We start from the raw sequence: 25,546 nt of genomic DNA, 5'->3' as shown, positions 1-25,546 counted from the left end.
TTTCTTCATCCACGCACTGGCTATGCTATCAGTGGCATGTTTACTTCCTCAGCTTAGCTAGCACCCAATTTCAAGAAGGACAGCTGTCCTTCCCCTGGGTTGGAAGTCTGACACCTTAATAACATGGTTGAATGTACGGAAGAATACACTCAGCTATCCTGGCTGTCAGACAAATCACGGTCACTGCTGCGCCACTTTGAGGCATTGAGGTAGGATTTTTGCAGCAGAAGGAATAACCAGTAATGAATAATATGCTTCCAGTATAACATATCCAATATCTTAAACACGTACCCAAATGTACTACAAGTAACCAAACAACATGGCCCATGAACAATACAGAATCAAACATGGTGCTTTATGTCATAAACAGTTAGTTAAGGGTTAAGGTTTTTTTTTTTTACCTTTTTGGGTTCCAAAATGGGGACCTGCATGGACTCCCCTAAACTAAAATCCTGTTTTAGATTTGGTAAAAGCTGCCACCACCAAATAATGTACGTGTATTGGGACACAGTCCTTCCCCCAAATCCTTGGGGATCCCAAGAGCCCCAAATCCATGGAGTTCTTACACCTAGGAGAAGTAAACCATTCCCCCGCTGCTTCCTCCCCCCTCCCTTTTCCTAGGAGAGATACCGGGATCCAACTACAGAGGGATGCCTTCCTTTTCCCTCCTCCCCTTTCCCTGAGAATTTACCCAAGGAAAGATTAACCAAGTTCTTAACAGAAAAGATTTATTAAAGAATAAAAAGAAAGTAACTGTTTCTGTAATTCCAAGATGGAACAATACACAGGGTCTAAACTTATCAATCTCTGGAGAGAATCCCCCTCCTTTCTTTTTCAGTAAAAGCAATAACAGTACAGAATTAAAGAAATTCTATAGCAAAACACAGAATTGCAAATACAGAAATAAAAGTATAAGAATACTAGTTCCTTGCTAATACTCACTAGCTTGAATAGAAGAATTTATTGCAGAAACCTGGGAGGACTTGATTAAGGTGTCTGTACTCCCTTAACTTCCAAGAGAGACTTTCTAAAAACAAAGAACAGAAAAAAAAACTTCCCTCTGCAGGGATTTGAAAATATCTTGTTCCTGATTGGTCCTCTGGTCAGGTGTTCACAGGTACTGCTTGTTAACCCTTTACAGGTAAAAAAAAAAAAACCTTAACCCTTAACTAACTGTTTATGACACTTTACTTTTTTGTAAAAGTTCACAAACCAGATACACATATTTTACCAGCTGTAGTAATAACTCACTTCAGGCCACCTTCTTAATTGGAAAGAAAACAAGTATTCTCAGCAAGTGAATTTAAAATGTTGCTTCTACCAAAGGTTGGGTTCCTCTTCCTTGGTTATGGTGGTTGTGATTTGTTTGTTGTGTGCTTGTTTTGTTTAAATGGGGAAACAAATGAAACTGATCGCCCAGGCTCTTACTGTTGTTGAACAGGGTGTATGCTGCTATGGAAGAAAATATTTGTGGAAGCATCTCATGAAAATATTAGCAGTGCATCACTGACTGTGTTAATTACATGTAACTGTATCTTGGTTAACTGATGTGCAGTTATATTCCCTGAAGTAATGGATCATCCAGAACCTAGTTTCTCTGAATGTTTTAGTTGTCCTTGGAACACTTTTTGAATAAATTGAGTTGTATCACTTAATATATGAATGATAACATACAGTCAGTCACTATTAGGAGAAAGACTAACACTTCCTGGTTGTGATATCAGCAGAAGGCTGAAATACAACATTAATTTAATGCACTCTGTTTAAATTGTACTTAGTAAAAAGATGGTGCATAAGGTAAGAGTCTTATCTTGGTGACACTGCTCAGAATCTGAAGTAACCCCACTAAATTCACTGGGGTTGCTCCTAGCTTATCTCACATTAAATGAGAGAAGAATCTAGCCCACGGGCTTCAATGGCTCCTATTTCATAGCTGCTGTTACTTGAAAAGTACAACCATGAGGCTGTAAAAACTCCTACTTTTAAACTTATGTCTAAACAGGAGAAGTGGAAAGTGCTTGTTTGCTCTGGTGCATCTTTGGAGGCAGCTTTTTTATTATTTTACTCCAATGAAAAGCAGCTTGAGAGTCCCGTAGTAAATTGAATTGATTTTAAATGGACTCTATTCCGAAAGCAGGCTTTTAGGAGGGACAGCTGCTTCTAGAGCATTCGCCCATCAGATGATTTTTTTTTCTAGTGGAAATTCTCTTCTATTTCTCCTGACTAGATTACTTTGGGTGGCCTGAATTAGAGCAGTGATGTTTCTGAGAATCGGTCTGCTCTTTGATTCCATTTAATCAAATTAGGGTAGATTTTCTAGATTTATAATCAGCCACTTGACATTGATTTGATTTATAAGCAAAAACACTCTTTGAGGGGGAAATAAGGCAAGTGCCAATCTGTTTATCTATATGCACTGAACTGGACTTAACAGTATAGAAAGTGATGTGTTTGTCCAGGGGTGGAGAAGAGTGAGAACTTTAGAAAATTGTTCCCCACCTCAAGTGCCTCTCCTTAGGATCGAAATGTTAAATTATGTTCCTAGCAGGTAATGTGTTCCCTACCTCTTCTGTATAATTTTCTGTGGCTTGCATGACAATTTGCTAATTATATAATGATGTACTATTTTCCTTCAGCTGCAACTTATGGAATTATGGGCGGCTGCTTGCCATCCCCCCACCTATTAATGAAATTAACAAGTATGGAATGTCAGGATTTGAAAAGGGAAACCAAATAATTTAATGAAATGGAAAGAAATTCCAGCACTCTGAATGGTGTGGAAAAAAAATACTGAGGGCTTGTCTACACTGCGATGTTGTCGCAGAAGAAAACTTTTTTCTTTCATGGGTACTCTAAAAAAACAACAACAAAAACCGCAAAAGACACAAGTTTTGCCAATGCAAGTGGCAGTGTGAATGTGGCTTTGTTGGCAGGAGTGCTCTCTTGTTGACAAAGCTAACACCACTCACAGGGCTGGAAGTATTTTGTCAGCAAAAGTATTTTGTCCTTGTTATGAGCTGGGTGAAACCTTCTTATGGGTTGAGTTAAAAGTTCACTGAGGGCTTGTCTACACTACCCGCCGGATCAGCGGGCAGAGATTGATCCAGCGAGGGTCAATTTATTGCATCTATATGAGACGCGATAAATCGACCGCTGAGTGCTCTCCCATCGACTCTGGTACTCTACCAGAACAAGGAGCGCAAGCGGAGTCGACAGGAGCGTGTCAGTTGTCAACTTACCGCAGTGAAGACAGGCAGTCAGTAGATCTAAGTACGTCAACTTCAGCTACGCTATTCACGTAGCTGAAGTTGCGTATCTTAGATCGAACCCCACGCAGTAGTGTAGACAAGCCCTGAGATGGATGGATGTGAACTCACTCACCCTTCAATCAACATAGTTTTAAGGATAAATTAATCACAAGTCTCTAGCTAAGACAAAAGGGTTATGTGAAACCACCCAGGAGTTTTGGACTGGTTTGGAGGTGAGGGGACTTTTGCTGAGTATTGTTTATGATTGATAGAGAAAGAGAGAAAGGGGCTGGGGGTGAGGGAGGAGGCAGAATACACAGAAACTGACAACAGACTGAAGAAATTGAGAGGCAAAAAGCAAGAGACCTAAGCAGTATCTCTTGAATGTAGCATGACCCTGGAAAAGGCTAAGGAGAGAGCTTTTGGATCCTTTGGATAAAGAGACTTGGGGCTGTAAGTTAAGAAACCATGTACTCCTTTTGTTCTTAGTTCCTTCTGCATGCAGAGACACAGGACTTTGTACATTCCTTGTAAATAAACAAAACTGCATCAAAGAAAACACCAGACTCCATCAATTTCTACTTGTAACTAGAGCATCTCTAGGCCTCAAAATCTGACTAGCAACTTGAGTGAAAACGGGGCAACATACCATAGATAAATTCTGATGCACCTGATGAACCAAATCCAGCTTTGATGTGACTCCAGTGATTTTAATTAAGTTGTGTCCCCTTACACCAATTTGTTCCTCATGAGCATGACTTGTAGGCAGCCGCTACTCTGAAGACAATTATTTCAGTCAGCGATAGAAATGCAAGTAGCACAGACTTTTTACTTGTCATACACTCAGCAACTGAAACAAGCTGTGGTACAGCTTACTGTAGGAAGTTAAAAATCCAACTCGTATACATATAAATAAACAGAAGCAGCAAGATTATTTGCATTCACCATCTGATGATTCCCAAGCATGTTACATATTTCAGGACTGAATTTGGAACAGCGTAAAGCAGAGATCCAAAACTTCTCAATGTTGAAGCGTGACAACTCTTTCAGCTGCTTTGGACAAAAGACTGAACGATGTCCCAAGCTGCATTAGTTCAAATAGACAGTCTTGCAATTACAGGTGTAACAGTTCCCAACATCATTATCTGGGTAGAAACATTGCCTAGATTTTTTTTTTTGATTTTTTTTTTTTTTTGGTACATGACAAAAGCTCAGTCCACATGAAGAATCTGGTTTCCTGGCTCCCAAACAAGCAATAAAATGGACTTCTGATGTGTCTAGTGATATAGGCCAGCAGTATTTTGAATATTATTTCAATATTGATGTAAGTTTTTGTACTTGTGGAAGATGCTGGGTTCACAGACCTAGGGAAAGAAATTCTTTATTTACAGAAAAGGTTTAGTATGAATAGTATCAACTTTGTCATTCTTCCCTGCCTTCATGTCTCAGGGCTGTACCAGAGGGATGGCTTCTAGGCTGAGGGCATTAATCCCCCATAGTCTATTCTTGTCTTCTTGACTGAGGTTAATATCAGAGGGGCCAATAGGTCAGCATTGGTTGCAGCTTCTGTGATGTGGACAAATAATTGAGTTGGACTGAGCTCAGATCCGAATGCATTAATTTTCATTAATGCTGTTCTACAGATTGTGGATAATTCCAGCAAAGCAAAGGAACTTGAGTTAGTTTTAAAAAAGAAAAAAAAATGGCTTCTGCACCAAGTGAAATTTGGGGATATGGACACTGTGGAATCTAGGCATCAGTGAAGCAAAAACATCACTTGTTAAATGAAGGTAACTCCAGAAAAAAAACACGAAAATGTTAGCATTTCAAATGTGCTTTAAATTCAACCCCATTAAGGAGTAAATGAAGGTGATAACCTCTTAATCACACACATTTGGCTGGTATGAAAAGAATCTGTGGATAGAGTCCAATCTTTTCTAGAATGCAGAAACATTGTGGAAAGTCTTCTACCATGAGAATTAAGTGGCACCCTTTAACTCTCTAAGAGAGATGTCTCAAACTGAATGTGCCCCAGACTGAATTATTCTTTGACCAGTGTTATGTATATGGTAGGTTGCAAGACTGCTACTAGCAGGTTACTCTCTTGTATCCATTACAAACTGGCTTCGGAGCTTTCTTCTCAGAGAAAGACAACAGAATTGTTCAGTGTAATATTCATGGATGAAGTTTGCTTAAATAAGGTATGTTACACACAATGCCACCTAGTGGCTGACTTGTATAATATAAAAAGCAACAATGAGTCCTGTGGCAACTTAAAAGACTAACAGATGTATTGGTTTATGCTCCAATACATCTGTTAGTCTTTAAGGTGCCACAAGACTCCTTGTTGCTTTTTACAGATCCAAACTAACATGGCTACCCCTCTGATACTTGTATAATATACTTTAGCAATACATTATAGCCAGTCTCCAGAAGTGGTTAGTTCAAGTCAGGATAGAAACACACTGGTGGGGCTTGGTGGTAGTAATGATTGCATTTCTGATTCTTGTATTGTTTTTATGTGGGTAAATTACTGGTTTCTGACATCAGGATGATCCGTCTAATTGCTTTCACTGGAATAAATTCGCTTTTTAAAACAAAAAGTGCCATGAGAGAAGAGAGGAGAAAAAGGCCAAGATAATCTTTGAGTTTTAAAAAAGACTTTTTTATGGCTATGAATGTTGTTTCTTTATGTGTTAATTTATGGAACAAGGAAAAAGTAGGAGAAATAACTTGATTTATTTTGACAGCAGAATTAACATAGACATCTAATACAACCAGGACAAAGGATCTTTCTGAATAGCTGGCCCTTTGTTTTGACTGAACTTAATGAAGATAACACGATTTTCATCAATCAGAAGATTATTAATAGACATGTTACAAAGACTCCCTTGCAAGTGAAGTAAAGTGGAACCCTCTTTAAGTGACCTGACTGGACCTAACCCGCTCCCACCCCCAAGTGAAAGCTTCACTAATGCAGAGTTTAACAGTAATCAGAACTGAAACTTTCATGTTGCAATAACACTGAAACAACTTGGTACTTGCATTCAGTTTCAGTACAGAGTTCACTTTCACCTGAGATTACTACTACCTGAATTCCATTCCAAGTACTCAGCTTTGAATTGCAACCTCTTGCCATATTAGACCATTTCTGTGTCAATTATATACGTTTTCCAATGTCTTAGTCTGCTCTTACGTCTTTGAAGCAGAAGTTAGAAGTAAAATAAAATAAAATTGTTTATTCATAAATATACAATATACTATAAAGCTGCCTTGTAAATCGTAGCAAGTGTGAATGACTTTCAATCAAGCAGAGCAGTAATATTGTGCCATCCATTAGATACATCAAAGCTAGGCCTCAGACTGCAATCTTTAGCTGCTTCACTGGTTTTTATTGCTATGCTAAATGATAATATGAAACCTTATAAAACAAGGCAAATTAAGAACCTATTGTGGGAAAAATGTAATTGGAAAAACACTTTCCCCTTGAAGCTACAAAGCAAATGCTTTGCAAGATTTTAAACTGCACAATATTGCTCTGCACAAATGTGGTTGAATTAATTTTTCCTTTTACTCCTCCCCCTCCCCCAAAAAAAGATAGCCGGCCAAAATATATTAAAACTGTATAATATGTTAGGTCATATTTTATTAAAAAGGGAAAAAGTCTTCCATCCTAAACCAGCTCATATAGAGCAAAAAAGGTGAAACAGCCAGTTTTCAGTTAAATCAAAAGGGTACTAAATATGTAGTGAAAGCATAGAGGGAATGCATTGCTTTTTCTGTAGCAAAAAGAATGAAATGATCTTTAATTCCATGACAAGAAAATGATTTCAGCCAATGTCAGCCCAGAAAAATCAAACACTATCTTCTAATAGTTGACATGGAAATCCTTATTGTTCCTGTGGGTGTACGTGCTCATGACTACATTCTGTCAAAGGGTTGTTCATTATAGGCCTCCAACCAAAAAGTGCTGAGCTTCTTGGGGCATTCAGTACCTTGTAGGGTTGGACCTAGTAAGAACCCTGTAATAGCCTCCCGACCAGAGCTGAGAGAACAATGTATTTTTTTAGTTTGCTGGCCATTCTGAAAGGTGGGCGGAGGGAAAATCATTTTGAGTCAAAGAAAATGTCTCATTCTTCCAGAAACAAAACATTTCATTTTGATTTTGAGCATTTTTCAATGTTTTTTAATTTTTTTTTAATGTTAAAGGAAGTTTCATAATGAAAAGTTATTTGGAACCAAAAAGTAAGCATTGTGTTTCAAATATGTAGAAATATTTCAATTTGTGGTCAGGGGCAAGGAAGGATGTTTGGTTTTATTTCAAAATGGACAATTTGCAATTAACACAAATTCACAAAATGTTTGTGTCACCAAATCTGTTTTTCCATGGGGCAGAAGTTTCAGTCGAGAAACTTCACCCAGCTCTACTGACCTGCCTGATTCTGAAAAAAGACCCACCCAAATTATTGCACAATAAGCCTGAACTATGTGATCCTACTTGCACTAAAATCATGAGGGCTGACAAAGCTGCAAGTCTCATCATAATATCTGGAGTTCTTTAAAGCCACAATGCCTTGACTTGAAAGCATCTGAGCTGTCATCAAGTTTCAAGCCCTCATGGTTACAGAGAAAAGATTTCAAATGGGACTCAGCCACTCAGAAACCAGAAAGCGAACAAAAATAACCTAAAATCTGTTTAGCAAATATGCTTTTTTAAGCTGTTCTTGCTTTTCAGAAAGCTTGGCCTTGGCAATGGTGTTTTCAGCCCTGAGGATAAATGCTGTATGTGTGCACTCCACAATCTTCAATACGAATGGCACTATGAGCAATGGAAATATTTATAGAACAGGTAAATGTACATGGCATAAAAATACCCTAATGGTGAGGAATGATACTTTGAAATCGTGTCTTCCATCCAAGGATATCAGCACCAATAAAATCCTCCCAATAATATACATATGAGAAGCCCTCGATGTGTAGCACTATTTCACCATTCTGTTGATAGGCTGAAAATCTTAATGTGACAGCGTTGCTATTGTTTTCTTTCTCAGAAATTAACACTGAGGTCTGGAGCAATACTATTCAATGTAACACAAATTGACTGGTTGAAAACCTTTTTCTACACCTGTAACATTATCTCCCATTAGGATACAAGTTTAAAAGGAAATCTTTACATTTTGGAGATAGCTGCACAGCTTTAAGCTCTTTCTGATGACAACTTCTTTAAGAAGGTATGTAACAATACTTGCAATGACTTTGAAATAGTTTGAGTTTTACTGAATTTTAAACAGCCCAAGTCAATATTTGCAAGTAAGAGAAATTAATCTTCATATGTAGGCTTCATTGCTAAGTCACGTGGCTGCTTAGTTTTCTCTGTCCCATGTGGTGCCCATGTTAAAAAAATTATTTGTTGCACTGATGTTAAGTAACCTTAAAATTGGTTTTTTTTGCTATTTTTGGTGCCTCATGGACCCTGTGCATTTTCCATGAATAGGTCTTTCATTCATTTAACTCCCACTTTGTGGAAGTCTGCTGTTTTCAGCTTCAGTCAAAAGGTTCACTCAGAGATGGACACAACAATTCTTGTGCATTCAAGATTCATAATGATTTCAGGGAAGTTCTGAGTGCTCACAGAATGCTGAATCTGATCTAGGTTCTAAGTGATATTTAAAAGCAGATTTTAACTACTAATTTTTGCAGTTAGTTTCAGTTCTGACTTGCCCTAAAATGGTCTCCTATTTTATCTGTAGTTTAATGTACCTCATGGAGCACTGTGGAACTAGAGGCCTGGAAACATAAGTAGGATGCATGAAAAAATAGCATGGTCCCTGAAAATATCAAAATGGGACCCCTCACACAAGAGTGTGAAAAAGGATATTGAAGTGCCTATGCCACTGTAGGGCTGATACTGTTTGTCACTGGAAATTGACATTTTAATTATTGAGGCTTATAAACATTAAGCACCCATTCTGAACTCTGAGGTTTAGACCAAACCCAGAGGTATAACAGATACAATACTATAAGAAGTCAAAAGAAGGTACTACTGATGTCTAAAAAATGCTGTATAACTGACAGCATAAGCAGTTAGATCTTAAAGAAGCTTGTTAGCTGTGGTGCAGTTCTTACAGGAGCTTCATATGTGACAAATAAAGTTGTTCACGGCCATATCATTTGTTCAGTGCAAGGCTGATGCCTAGAGGTTATACTTTAGCAAGCAAATGAAATTATGTGGGTTTTAAAATTAAATCTGTTGGTAATACATGGCTTCTTCAATAGTAGGAAGGTATTCCTGAAAGATGTCAGCAGGAACCATGATACAAATCCAGCTGACAATCTGCCTTAATCATCAATTAACTTGCATTTCTTGGTAGGCCCTATTTTTACACTCCTCTGAATTTAAAAAAAAAAGGCAAAAAAGCTGATATTAAGACTACTTTTAAAAAAAATAAGCACAAGCCATATGTGTTCCGCATTCATGCAATTTGAGAGGAGACAGAGGAAATAGGAAGGAGGGCTTTCAAGGACACAACATTTAATATGTGAATGTTGAGTTAATCACTCAAAAGAAAACAAAAAGAAAAATCCACTGTATGTTATTTCCCCCCACAGTGTGGGTGGGGTGCGGGGTGGAGCTGGTACCTGTTGGTATAACATGCTCTCTTGGATGGAACTGTGACTGGCTGTGTTTGAGGAAATGAAAAGCCATTAAAAAAGGCTAATGGAATAAAACGTGCAGTGAGATGCTCAGGGAACCCATCAATAAAAGGAGGGCAAGCAATTGCAAACGACATGTGCCTCTAAATGTAGCTCTATTGCCAGAGGACAGAAAATTGAGAGAGAATTTACAAACAATTGAATTTATGGTAATAGAATGTAACCATATCCCACCACCAGGACAAAGCACTGACTGAATAAACGTGGGCGGAAAAAAGTACGCCAGTGCCCGTTGGAAACGCATTTGTTCTTATTAACTCTTGGAATTGGGAATTGTCATTGTCTGATGCTAAGGTCTAATGCACTGCAAAATGCATTAGTACTCAGTGCCAGTGGCAACAGGCCTGCCTGCTGCTGCCACGAGGTTAAGGATGAGACCAAAGTTTATTTCAGAGGTGAACATCTGGGAGTATGCTCCAATGTATACTCAAGCAAACTTTTTATGACAGTTGGATTTGATGGTGCTTGCAAAATCATGTCTAGATTTAGATACTGACTTTCCACAGTGGCTCAAGGCATAATCACCTGAGCGTAAGTTAATTAAAACACCAGGTGCCTCCTTTGCTCCTGTTAGGTAGAAGTACTTAAATAGATGTGAAATATGATACATTGTGGCAGTGTGTGGTCTAACTTCCTTTGTTTGTGTCAGGAGATGATTGCTCTTTTCTGAAGGGATGCTGCTGCTGTCTTGATCATTTACTATTTGGTATCTCTCTTGTCTGCAAAGTTTTCTATTAAGGAAACCCAAATATGTGTTTTTGATTGTTTCAATATACAGCACCGAGCAAAAGTTTAGTCATAACCAGAATTAAAAAACCAACTGGCTTGCACTATGTGTTTTTAGTTCTTGAGAAGTTGCAAAAAAGGCCTTCTGAAATGTGTTAAAATAAATATTTGAGTGTTTTTTTTCTTGTTGTTGAGGAAATAGTGTGTTTTCAGTTCCAAGATCTCTGTGGTAAAAAAAACAAAAATAGGTTCTAGTATTTTCTAGATAATTAACTGGGGAAACCTGCTAATTTTGTTGAGAAATAAGATTCTAAAATGGTGGAATGGAATTGCTCTCGGGTTTGGTAAGAGGCAACAATTTAAAGGTAAGAAACGCACTGAAAAGAGACAGGAAAGAGGATTCAAGGAACAAAAAAGGCTTCTACAGACTATCAGGTGTAGAATACAGTACATCTTGAAAGACTAGTGTCTGAGAGTCTGAATTCTCACTGAAATACTAAACCAGGCACATACTACACTAAGAAAGTTGCAGTGACCTTGTATGGATCACAAATGAAGACTTCAATCAGGAAATAATTCTGAATGATCTACAAAAGTAGAGGGTATTAACCTGGCAGAGGACTGTGGGCAAACAGTGGGAAGAAAATACTTCATCTACACTGTTTGAAAGGGAAAGGAATTAAAACTTAAGATTGACAGACAGGCAAAGACTAAAAATTGCTAAAGAAGTACATGTTCCCCTTCTGACTAACCTCATAGCAAGAAGAAATGAGTCTCAAGACTCTGTTCGGAATCTAGCTAAAAATAAAGGCAAGCAGTGCCAGAAACCTCTACTAATGCAGCAAAACCAAAAGTCAGAAAATTGCAGGTCCAGATGTGACTGTATGCTTATGCTAAGCAAGAGGGTGCTGTGAATAGCCTGGGCCAGAATAAGGCATACTCAACTGTTGTTGAGACTTTAGGAAAAGATTTGTTGTAAGATTAAAATATAAACCATTTCAATTTTTCCCCACTAGATAAAAAAGCACTCTTGCTTTATATATGAAAACAAGTATTTTTGTGTCCAAGATAGTAGCAATAGCCCCCTGAATAGCTTTTTATGCTGTTGACCAGTGCCAATGTGAGTGCCATGCTTGTGGGATTCAGAAGTCATGTTCAGGTTCTTTAATCAGTTGCCTCTGTTGACTCCTCTCTGAGGATGTGCTTCCTGATCACAAGAGTCCTTGGATACAGGAAGTCTATTTTTGTCACCTCCAGCTGAAGGTGGGAAAGAGGCCATTGGGGAAGATGATGAGTGGCTTAGGCCAGCAGTGCTGTCAGTGTGTAGATGACTTCACTTTACTTCCATGTTTTGTCACTTCCAGAAGAATGTCCTTTCCTTGCTGTCCAAGTGCCTAGCCAACAAAAGGATGGGAATGAGCTGGTTGAGTATCATTGCAGTAAGACGGAACCCTAGAATTTGATGTTCCTGCATATACCCCAGAACTTGACACTACCACAGTCAGCCATTTTGTATGTTCAACCACTGCTAGCTAGAAGTAATTTTTAGGACCCTGAGAGGCAAGGTCGTGCAACTGAAGTTTGCAGTTTTGCTATCAGAATGGGAGTTTGGGACAGGGAGTTACTTTTCAATAGAAGTGAATGTATTGTGAAAATAAAACAAATGTTTGGACAAGCAACCTTGATTTTAGGTGCCTCTGACATGTAAGTTTTATTATTATGATTAGAAATGCTTTGCTGATAAAGAGAATAATGAATTATTCTTGGCTGTTGCTAGGGAAATTGTTAACTCATAATAGCCCCTAATAGGCTATGTGCTTCATTTGGAGAACATTTATAAAATGTTTAGTTAGAAAATGTGCTTTTCTTTGAGCAAGGATTTGACACCTAAGTTCCCCAGCAGTCAGACAGAAAAAACCCACCCATCCAGTTTTTATGAAATATTCCTCAGGCTGCAATAATATAAGGAAAAGCTGAGGACAGAGTATTGAGTTAATACTCAACCTGGCTGGGTTACTTGAAGTACTGGTATCTGGGAGTAAGCCTAAGTCCTCACCCACAGGCTTTCAAAAAAGTGTGGATTAGGTGAGAGAGATGCCCTAAGAAATCAGCTGAAAATGATATCTAATGGTACATCTACACTTCGAGTTGGGGGCATGATTCCCAACTAGAGGAGACATACCTGTGCTAGCTCTGATTGAACTAGAGTGATAAAAATAGAGGGTAGCTGTGGGAGCAGGAGGGGCTAGCCATTCTGAGTACATGCCTAGTATCTCAGGTGAGTACATATTTAGGCAGTTTGCCTCTTGCACCACTGCAGCTATGGTCTATATTTAACATATTCACTTGATTAGAGCTAGTGTTGTTATGTCTTCTTGGGATAGTAATCACATTCCCAGCTCAGCGTGTAGATATGCCCTAAGCTGTCTTTCTTTTGCCACAGGTCCCACAGAGAACTGAGCCAGAGCCTTAAGACTGCACTTATTGGTTCTATTTTGTGGAAACTAGCAGCCAACTGCTATCATTGTTAATATTTGCCTTGGGCAAGATGCAACCTGTGACCTGTAAGCCCCAAGGGCTGTGCCTCTGTGTTAAAGATAAGGGTACCTGTAGGCTACACTGGGCTATGGACTCAAGCTTGTGTACCCTCCCCTCTAAACATTAATTATGTAATCAATGTTGCTGCTGCTTAACTACTTGTTCTGCAGAGGGAGTGCTTTGATCTTGAAGGCTTTCCATTTAATACTTATTTCTCAAGACTAACAATTCATAAATTTTGGAGAAGTCCATAAACAAAAGAGGCAGAACCTTAAGAGCTAAATCAGTACTACTGAAAGAAACAAGAGTCTCAAACTAGGAGGTTGTGTAGTGTTGGCAGCATTCAAGTGCTCTTGAGACACTTGACTTTAATTGTGGAGGAAGTATTAGGTAAAGTGATTGTCTCTTGAAAAATGTTTAACCTTATGCTTGTCTTACCTGTTGGCATTTCACTGAAGTACTGATTACAAACAGCATTTCAGAAGTGTTGTCTTTATAACACTGACTTTGGTGTATTGTCAACCAGATACGTAATGGCATGAGTGTGATTCCTCTATGAGGTGTCTGAAATTCTTATTTAATTTGCCTACTGAAGATCCATCATATGGTGAATTCACTAGGTCTAAAAATTCAGGACTGAGCTCTGACCTCTCAAAGAGGGTAGGTTGTCATGGAGACATCTTGTGTTCATGTGGGGAGAAGTAATGGAATGAGGGATGTCTACCTTAATTTTTTTTCACTGTTTCCTTCCCTGATAGTTAGCTTGTCGTGTATTCAAGAGATTCATATCATGGCACTAAATTATCACAGAAGCAGCTGCTCACATGCTGACATAAGTAGTAAGAAGAGGATTGATGGGGACAGTGGGGGAATTGGTTGTACCCAGGGCATTTGGGTTGTGGATTGCATTTTATTTTTACTACCCAGAGTTCAGAGACTTGGGATAAAGGTTTTCAGTTTTGGCCAGTGTAAATTGTCAGCACATTAGGATGTGTTTTGGTTTTGCGAAACCCTGTTTGTCAGCTATTGCTTGTTTGAGAACAAGGCTGGGGTGGTTTGGATCTTGGTTACACTTTTTTCAAATCACCAAAATGCAGGGTGATTTGGATAAAATGGTGTGGTTTTTTGACCTGTGTAATAGCAATTGTTTCAACTCTTGCTGTCGATCCAACTCTTTTTTGGGGGGTCTTGTAGAGGCTAATATATGGAGGAAGTGATCAACAATACAAAGATGATGTGGGGGTTATGCATAGGCAACATATGCAACTGCATACGGTTTCATGTTTGAAGGATCACTGAGCAGACAGGAAAGCCAAATTGATGTTGACCTTGGATGGGTTCATGGTCAAGAGATTTTTTGCTATTTAGATCAACTGCTTTCAGCTGTGTTCCTTCTTTTTAAATCTTGAAGCCAATGCAAAGGATTCTAGGGATTGTAAGGAAGGATTATACTCAAAGTTTTATAGAGAGCAAGTTGGTTCTGATAGTTACAAACAGTTGAAATAGAGATCTGTTTTGAACTGCCACAGGCTGGTTTGGGAGACCCAGGTTGCTTCGGTAGGAGACAAAAAAAGCTAAGACAGAACTTGAATAAAGTTGGAATGGGGGATTACAAATACATTTTCACTAGTTGCATACTGAACCAAATTGAGAAAAAAGTGACTCCCCTTTTGCCCCCAGGCAAATTAAGCCAATAACACCAACATCTACAATTGTAGACCTGCTTTTGGATTGTGGGTGCTGATCTGAATACCTGAGCCTTCAAGTATCATATTGTGGGTATAAATCAGGTAGCTGGGGGTGGGGCATGGGGTGGGGGTGCAACAGCATTCTGTTTGGTGCCTGCAATTCATTTTGAGGGTAAAATGAGATGCAGATTTTGCAAGTGCCGCTTGTTCCCTTAAAAGGGAACCAAACTTCAGAGAGTCTCATGATAACTAGGACATGGCAAATTAAAATTTTTCCAATTGTGTGTGTGTTTCCACTGGCTAGCACTGATAACTGCAACTAATATTATCCAGATGGATGAGTGTAGGCATCAGTTTTAGCCTTAAGCTGTCATCGGTCACGTATGTCATTGTGCAAGTCTCTCTGACATGCCATTTTCTTTGGCTGATGCATCACGATTACTTTAGCTGATTTTTTGCTCGTCCCCTTGCCCATTGTGTTTATTACAGCCATTCATCAGGCTATGTCAGGGGTATATTTCACTGAAATAGAAGAGAGGAATCTAGTCCATCAGTTATCTTTTGTCAAGAGACTATTTTGAAACTTTCTTTCTAAGGTCAGTAATATTTTGTGTCTGATGTGATTGAGTATAGTCAATTTACGACCTTACCAAAAGGGAAAATAAAAGTCTAGTCTGGCACCATTTGACTTGTTGGGTATGATAGTGCAAGGTACTGATTGCCATTATTGCCTCTCCTCATTTGGTCATGTTTACCTTCTATTTACTGGGGGAAGTAAGTTCTGTCATAAAAGGTTGCCATTCACTGAGCAGAATCCATCTAACTCTATATTGTGGAATATGATAACATTATAAAACTCATTCCAATCTCTCTGGGTCAGAGTTCAGCTTGTTTGCTCTGAAATCCTGTAGGGGAATCTGATCCATGTTCAGTGTTAAGTGGCTCTTCCTTTGGCAAAGCTGCATATGTCTTCATTTTTCAGATAGAGAAGACATACGAAGACACTGCCTCAAAGACATGCAGCATAGGAAATTGGCCTTGTGTTTCGGGCCTCAGATCCAAAAGTGTGATTTGTACATTTCATCAGGGCCGCCTAGAGGATTCAGGGGGCCTGGGGCAAAGCAATTTCAGAGGCCTCTTCCATAAAAAAAAGTTGCAAAACTATAGAATATTATATTCTCGTGGGGGCCCCTGTGGGGCCTGGGGCAAATTGCCCCTTTTGCCCCCCTGTTTGGGCGGCCCTGCATTTCATTCCCAATATTCTGGTCAGCAGATATTTCTGTTGACTAAGCATAAGTAAATTTCACAGAATGTAGAAATTATTATTTGAAGAAAACATTAAAAAAGATTAAAGACTGCAAATACTGTAGTGGAAATTTATTTACAGGGACTTGGTGAAGATGATAATCACACTGAAGAAATTCTCTATCAGGCTGCTAAGAACACCTTCGATTAATGGAAAAATGTAAAGGCTTATTTTTCAGCACCTGATTTCCATATGCAAAGTTGTATATGCATACACATGCATTTTGCAATTTGAAGTGGCAGAAAGCTATGCAGGCATTTAAAAAGATGACAGAATCTACCTATTCAAACATGTTAAAATTTGCACCCACAAGACCCACTTCTCCTGACTGTTGGCCCTGAGGAGTCGGAGGATGTGAATGTTGGGGTCCGTCAGGCTGCCTTGCCTAATAGACCTATGTGACCGTGTGGCTTCAGAGGATGATGCCAGAGATGTGTTGAGCATGTTCATCAGGTCCCCCAACTCTAAGCCTTAAGGGAGCCATAGAGCTTGAAGAGAGGCATCCATGGCTGACATCTCTGAAATACAGGTTAGGGAGGACTGACTGGGATATGTGGCAGGAGACTGATATAAGACAGTTTTCTAAACTAACCTATTGGAGGGTGCGGGAGTTGTCCTTCCTATGGAATAGGCAGGGGGGCTGGTCCCCCAAAGCCATGGCTCTCATGATGTCCACAAAAACCAGAGCCATGGCTCTCATGATGTGAAGGTCCAGTGTCTCCACGTAACTCTCAGCCCCTCTTTTGTGTGAGCAGCAGGGCTACCCCAAGAAGCATGTTCCCCTGCAGTCCCAGCTGATGGCTGCCCTTAGGCATTCCCCTCAGGGGGAGTTTTGCTTTGAGAAGTTTTGCTTCAATGTAAGATAGTACTGGCAGTAGTTATACGCTGCATAATTCATGCAAAGGCAATTATGCTGTGGAGAGCAGCCCTGGCCCCCTCATGCACCTGTGGGCAGTAAAATGAGACTTTAACTCTGCCACTTGCACTCCTTTTGCCACCCTCACACCCTACCCAGCTTTCCCTCTACACATGGAAATGCAGGGGACAGTCTGGCCTTTTCTCTGGTCACAGAAGCTATAGGTCCCCAGCCTATCCCTTTGTTTACTGCGTTGTTAATTGACTTAATGAAAATCTAACTGTCTCTAGCAGAGCCTGGGTAAGTTAATTGAGGAAATTGTGTTTATAATCTGCCTTGAGAGTCCTGGCCCTCTGTTCCAGCACCACCAAGAAAGGATTGATTGATTGATTTTGGTCTCTTGAAAGGAAATAGCTACATCCTCTCCCACCACAAGACAGAACTTGACTGGTTCCCCAAGGCACAGCAGGTCACATGGGGCTGGCATTTGTATCCAGACAAAACTCCTTTCTTGTGTTTGAATGTGTGATCCTAAGTCCTGCTTGCTAAAATTCTAGCAAATAAATCGCCAAACTTTAGGCCTTGTCCCCACTCCATTGGACTCACTAGTGACCGCCATGTTTTAGTGACAGCCTGGACCAGTCCACACAAGGGATCCACTTCCTGGACACTACAGTGCTAATAAGTGATGGCCACATAAACACCACCCTATACTGGAAACCTGCTGACCGCTATACTTACCTACATGCCTCCAGCTTTCATCCAGACCACATCACATGATCCATTGTCTACAGCCAAGCCTTAAAATACAACCAAATTTGCTCCAATCCCTCAGACAGAGACAAACACTTATGGGATCTCTATCAAGCATTATTAAAACTACAATGCCCACCTGGTAAAGTGAAGAAACAGATTGATAGAGCCAAAAGGGTACCCAGAAGTCACCTACTGCAGGACAGGCCCAACAAAGAAAGTAACAGAATGCCACTAGCCATCACCTACAGCCTCCAACTAAAACCTTTCCAGTGCATCATCAAGGATCTACAATCTATCCTGAAGGACGATCCCTCACTCTCACAGACCCTGGGAGACAGGCCAGTCCTCGCTTTAGACAGCCCCGCAACCTGAAGCAAATACTCACCAGCAACTACACACCACACAACAGAAACTCTAACCCAGGAACCAAACCCTGCAACAAACCCCATTGCCAACTCTGTCTGCATATCTATTCAATGGACACCATCATAGGACTTAACCACATCAGCCACACCATCAGGGGCTCGTTTACCTGCACATCTACCAATGTGATATATGCCATCATGTGCCAGCAATGCCCCTCTGCCATGTACATTGGCCAAACCGGACAGTCTCTATGCAAAAGAATAAATGGACACAAATCAGACATCAAGAATTGTAACATTCAAAAACCAGTAGAAGAGCACTTCAATCTCCTTGGACACTCAATAACAGACTTAAAAGTGGCCATTCTTCAGCCAAAAAAACTTCAAAAACAGACTTCAACGAGAAACTGCAGAACTGGAATTAATTTGCAAACTTGACACCATCAAATTAGGCCTGAATAAAGACTGGGGGTGGCTGGGTCACTACAAAAAGTAATTTCCCCTTTGTTGATATTCACCCATTCTTGTCTACCGTTGGGAATGGGCCAGGCCGGCTCTACCATTTTTGCCGCCCCAAACAAACAAAAAAAAAAAGCCGCTCGGACTGTCCCGCCCCAAGAATGGACAGAATGCTGCCCCTTAGCATGTGCCGCCCCAGGCACGTGCTTCCTCCACAGGTGCCTGGAGCTGGCCCTGGGAATGGGCCACTTCCACCCTGATTGAACTGGCCTTGTTAGCACTGACCCCCCACTTGGTAAGGCAACTCCCATCATTTCATGTGCTATATTTGTATACCTGCCTACTGTATTTTCCACTCCATGCATCTGATTAAGTGGGTTGTAGCCCACGAAAGCTTATGCTCAAATAAATTTGTTAGTCTCTAAGGTGCCACAAGGATTCCTCAGTGTTTTAATGTGATGAATGTGGCATTAACAAGATTCCCTTCACCCAGGGTAGCAAGAATACTTTTCTGAGAACCATGTTAAGAGAGATTTCTAAGGTCTTGTCAAGATTAGGATTTAAAGATGTGAAGATAGCATGTGTGAATCTGTACAGACTATTGGCCATTTTAGTGTGCCCAAGACTGGGAAGGGGAGTTCCTCCCTTGAGTAGCCCCACTGCTTCAACTCATATATAAGTGGAAAACAATATTGTAACGGTAAAGTCCTGAGAGGTGAATTTCCTCAAACTTTCTGGGCTAGCTAACTGCTCACCCAAAAAGAAGTCCAGAAGGTTTATCTTTATATTCAGGTTATAGTTTATAAATCATATATTAGTCATGTAATAATTAGTCAGCCAACTCTATTACTTATTGTCCACAATCTGTTTTGGGATTTCAGTTTCCTTTTCCTCACAAGGCCCTTATTACTTTCTGCAGGTGGCATATTATGGAGACATGAGTCACAGCCATATAGTTAAGGGTGAATTTTGCATTTTAAGCAGGGATTCAACTTTTGCTCCCTATGAAGAATGCAACATAATCTCCCAAAATTACAGAAACAAATGCAATCAATGAAAGTTAGTGCTGGTGTTCCCAGATTAGATTTAACTGATTTTTTTCATAGACATATTACTTGTATTGCCTTCTGGTATCACTGCTCAGGAGACAGAGTGGGAAGATGTTAAGCAGGAGTTTTTTTGTATACATGGTGTGTGTGTGAAACTGGATACACCTCATACCCTCTCTGCGTGTTTGCTCTGGCTGAGATATTCACAGGAGCCTAGTGGAGTTGGGTGCACATCTTCTTTAGACAGTCTCTGTTGACTTCTGCTCTACACTTCTGGATTCCTGCTGCTCTCCTATGGTTATTCAAGGGACAGTACCTTATTTTGGCATGTCCAATCTTTTTTTGTTAACTACATCATCAGACTCAAAGATGTTATTACCTGAGTCTAAAACACAACTTGCTATTCTATAACACAAACAATTTTTTTAAAAATGGAATTGCAAATGTTGCCTTTGTAATGAACAGCCTAAAAATAAAATGGGCAAGTTTGAGTCTGTGTCTTATCAGGCCAGATGATACAGAACAGCTGTAGAAGATAGTCTCAGGTTTTGTTACTTCAACACTGAGGTCAAAGGAGAATTTTGTTGCCACGTGTAGAAGGAAAGCAGTTGCTGGTGCGCATTGGGCTTAGTTTTCTTTAACAGCACTGCCTGCCTACAGTGAGCAGAGAGGAAAAGAAGAAATACCACACTTGCTGCACCCAATTTTTTTAAATATAGACGCTGTAGTGTAGCTAGATGATGCTCTTTTGTTTATCATCACTGATGAAAATACTCATCTATCCTGTCTGTTTCTCTGGCAGGTTTTGCTTGATATTTCTGTTGTTCAAGCCACTAAACATGAGCATACTTTGGATTCACAGTCTATTTTGGAGTCCATCTAAACTGTACTGCTGCTGAGTTGTCTAGTGCCACAATTGCATTGTTACCTTATGCTGCTGATAGCAGTATGGAAGCAATTCAGGAAGCCTGCTAGAAAAGTCCAATATCTGAGTGATATGAGATTATAGCCCAAATCTAATAAGGATAGATGAGTTTTATTTCCTGTTTAGCCACAAGCTTCGCTGGTAGAACAAGATATTAAATCAGACTTCTAATATTATACCTGTGTTCTGAGCAGCCGGTCAGTTCCACTGATCTTCATCCCAAATACTTCATCCCAATACTTTCCTAGCATTGTAAATGACCACAATCAACTCTTTTCAAACTAAACATCACAGGCCAAATGCACCTCTAGTGTATTCATTAATGTCAGTGAAGCTAGCTTGAAAAGATTCTGTTCTACTCCTCCTACAGACCAATCTGTTGGGCTTTTAAACTAGTCCCTAGTAAATCCATGCTGTGTTTTTTCCCTAATAAGCTCTTTATCATGTTGTAACATCTGTTATAGAAATTGACGATGTGTAATTGCCCAATTTTAAGAGAAAAATATTACTTGTAATTGTTGCAGCTGTCTCTCCTTGCCCGATGTATTCCACTTCCCCTGTTGTGTGTGTCCTTTTGAAAATCTGATTCACAGCAAATCAACTTATTTCAGTTCAACAATTAAGATTTCCCCCCCACCCCCTGCTTGTGATTAAAATGTGGGATTATATTTAAATAAGTCAGTTTGTTCTGTGCTCGCTCATAGTGCAGTTCTCCAGCTTACTGCATTTAAGGAGGCTCTTGCAAGATGCTCCTTTTTAAAATACAATTATCATAAGAGAAGTTAATTTACTGTGTGATTTTTTTTTTCAAGGGGCAGAAAGTGGCTTCAACATATGGGAATAAGATTTAGGGAATTTCTTCTGCATAAACAATGATGATAAATTTTGGAATTGGGAACTTGAAACCATACTGAATCTGCCACTGAGTTGCTATGTTGCATTAGACAATCCCGTAAGCTACTGTGCTTCAACATATTCATTTGTAAATTGGAGAGGATGATGAAATGGAACTTCTCAAATCAAAAATCTCAAAATACGTTACTAATATTGTGATGTTGCAAAGGTTAACCAATTGTAAGAAAGGGGAAATCAGAACAGGGAAGCTGTGGCATGCAATCACTTACCAAGGTATATCAGTAGGTCGATAACAAGATGTTGGCAGTGATTAGATCATAAAGAAGTCAATGGCAGAGATGGAAATAGAATCTAGGATGAGGGATCGAACCAGGGGGAAAAAGTGGTACTGTCCCAAGTTCTGCTCCCAAACAAAGCTCCACACCTTTGAGATGGCTGAACCAGATGCCACTCACTGTAGAGAGATGCATGAGGTGATCATCCTTCTTTATGGGCTTTGATGAACAGTGAAATAGTGATTATTTAAAATAATCAACATTGGTCTTGAGTTCCGTACTGAAATGAACAGAAGGAGTCCATACCCCTCTTAGCACTATTGTTTCAAGACGTTTGCAGACTCGGCCAGAAATAACTGCTTTTAATGACCATCTGAAGATTTTTCTTCAAAATCATAAATGCTAGAAACTTAATCTTTTCACATGGAACGTGGTGGTAAATACAGGGTATTACCCTCTAAAAGAGTCTGTAGTTTAACATGACTATGCTTACTGACATTATAAGTGGTTAACCCTTTTCTAACAAATGGCTTTTTATAGCGCTCTGTATCACAATATGTGGGAGACGAGGTGGGTGAGGTACTATCTTTTATTGGACCAACTTCTGTTGGTGAAAGAGACATGCTTTCGAGCTACACAGAGCTCTTTCAGCTCTGTGTAGCTCGAAAGCTTGCTCATTCACCAACAGAAGTTGGTTCAGTAAAATATATTACCTCATCCACCTTGTGTCTCTAATATCCTGGGACCAACATAGCTACAAGAACAACACTGCAAACAATCTTATGTGGCTGAGTTCTTATAATTCGATGGTTTTTTTTCTAGATGGGGGTGGTCAGGGAATAGAATGTGCATGTAAACAAATGTATTTGGTGCAGGGCTAAAAGGAGAAAACCGCTGTTCTGCCACAGTTGAAGTAGAAGCAGTAACTAACAGGCAGGGTTAATGTGACAGGCATCTAGTTTGCATTGGAAAATAATAGCTCTTTGCAGTCTTTAATTTGCTGGAAACCCTCAGTCTGACTCTGTCATAATAGTTTTCCTTTGTTAGTGGTGGTTTGGTTTTGTTTTGTTTTAAATAGCATTTGCTTTTCCTGTCAGCTGTACTCTGTGATACAGTGTTTAGAGAGTTATGTTGGTTCTGGCAGGGGAGAAGATGATGCTCCGGAGCTGACTGGGGTGTAAGTGAGAAAGCTAGTTGTTTTCACTTATTATCCCTGGACATATATGTTTCACTGTGAAGGCTGAATATATAGTTCCTTAATAGCTTGAATTTCCTAGAGATGTCTCATCTTTTGATTTGTTGACCATCATTGCTGTTTGGCTTTTAGCTATGTCATGAAATTTAAAGCCTCAAACTGACTTATGGATTAATTCATTGAGGAAGAATCTTTCCCACAATGATAATATTTTCTAGTAATGTCTTGAAAATGGCCCTTGTTTAATCCGGGAAGTCGCTAAGATAACTTGCAGTGTTTCTAACAGTTAGAACACAGGACAGGGAGTCAGGGTTCCTGGGTTGTTACCCTAGCATTGCCATTTTGCTTGATTTGAGACCTAAGACAAATCAATTCATTTCTGTGCCAGCTTCCCAATCTCTACAATGGAGAAAACAGTATTTATCAGCTACATAAGGATGGTTAAGAGACTTCATTAAAGGGATATTGTCAGGTTAATTTGGCCTCAAGGCTTCTACAGAACTAAAGGCCAAATGAAATGTTGGCATAAGGGTTTGTCTTTAATTCTAGTAGACACAGTTTAAAAAAAAAAAAAAAAAAAAAACATACTCGACCCTACTGTGTCAGCAACTGTGAGCTTGTGCAGACCAGCCTGGAAATTATTATATGCAAAAGTGAGTCTGCTTTCATGATCCAGTCCAAAAGAAATAATAATAATGAGTGAAAAGTAAATATATACTTTTAAATATGTTTTTTGCAACAGCAACTTTTGTTTCTGAAACAATTATTTTTGAAATGAAGATGAAGTTTAACTTTATCTGCATGTGGATGGTTCTGAAGGGTCTCCAGATGAAACTGAGGCCCCACTGTGCTAGGCACTTTGCAAACACAATGTGAGAGATAGTCCTTATCCTGAAGAAATAACACTGTAAATAGACAAGATGCACAAAGGTTGGGTGAGGAAACAGAATAGTAAAATCTGGCCTGTGATCATGCAGAGGGCCAGTTGCAAAAACAGGACTAGAACCCAGGTTGCTTCACTCCTGTCCCAGTGTCCTATCCCATTAAACTAAACTGTCCTGCCCCGCACCTGAGTGGCCCTTTAATCATAACTCAGTGAGTTGCTTTGTTGAAAGTTGCCTGGTAACAGTAGTTATTACTATTTTCAATGAAGTTCAAAACTAAAACAGGGTGGCAATGTAGGACTATGGGTGCTAAACATCAAGCAAACCTAAAAGGTTAGTTTACTTTTTAATGAAATTCCTTCTTCAAAGTATATACTGCTTTTTCATCTGGGAGCAGTGCTTCCTTTAAGCAATGTTTAGAGGACGCTAGTTTGCAAGAGTAATCATTCCTTGCCTCCAGCAGGACTAGCTCAGGCCCCTGCATTTCTGAAAAGGTTCTCTTTGTGAATAATTGAATTTGTCCCTAGAGTTCAAGATTTCTTTTTCTGTGGGAACGACTGCCGTTCTTCTTTCTTCTTGGTTGCTGCTTACTGTAATTGAGGGAGAAGAATTGTATTGCAATTGAGGTTTTTTGTGAACATGAAGTATAATGGAGGGGACCGGCATGACTTCCATGGAAAAAGTCATTTTTATCATTCAAAATGCCTGCTTCGGTGGTGAATGCCTCTGCAGAAAATAATTAGAGGACCCCTACAGCCATCGCCCCCCAAAATTGGATACACTTACTGTCATAAAGGAGATGAGATGAATTTGAGTTATTCGAGTTGTGATGTACTGATATGAATTGTCAGTGCCATCTACTGGCTGCAAATAATAATTGGTCTCCTACATTCAGAATTTGTCAGATAAATATTAAATCTACATAAGAGAATTCTGAGGGTGCTTGAAAGTACAAATAGTTTGCATTCATAGAACACCTTTTTACATAAAGTGTCTGAGTGCTTTACAGAATGAAATGCACATTATACAATCCAACCACTATCGAAATGATCCCACCTATGTGGTGGAAAGCAGTAACTATTCATAAACATGGAAACACTAAGTCTGAGGCAAAGATTGAAGAAAATTAGAAGACCCAAGTGGAACTGCAGAAGGAATTCAAAGAGGCAGAAAGTAATTTCCATAGCTGGAATTTAGACAAGGCACTGGAGCTAACATCCCTATTCTTACAAAACAGAAGTTGGATCTTTAATGATTGACAGCTGTAGTATGTTTGTCTTAAGTCTTCTCCAAAAGACTCTGCTGGGGAGTCCCCCTCATGCTGTGCTGCCCACATCCAAAAAAACACTATCTCAAGCCTTACCTACATTGGCTTTTTCTTAATCTTTCAACTTTGCACTACCAGCAGTGCAGCACAAAGACCGCTTGGTACTAATGTACACTGACCTGCCACCAGGTCTTCTAGAGCTGCTTTGAAGCAGTCATAGACCACATGGTGATAAATTCGAGGCTGCTACACAGGGACACTTGCTTTGTGTGGCTAGCTCCCATGGAGTTGCATCTCCAATGGAGAAACTCATTGCTGACAATCTCCAACGTGCCATCTACTGAGCCCTCACCTCTGCAGAAATATTCTATTTCTCCTAGCCCAGGCTTATTTAGCTTTGTGAAAGCTTACAGGTTCTCACAATGGTATGTGATATGATG

Source organism: Mauremys reevesii, linkage group 1, assembly GCF_016161935.1.
Source record: "Mauremys reevesii isolate NIE-2019 linkage group 1, ASM1616193v1, whole genome shotgun sequence".
NCBI lineage: Eukaryota > Metazoa > Chordata > Testudines > Geoemydidae > Mauremys > Mauremys reevesii.
Note: the sequence above shows the minus strand (reverse complement) of the source record.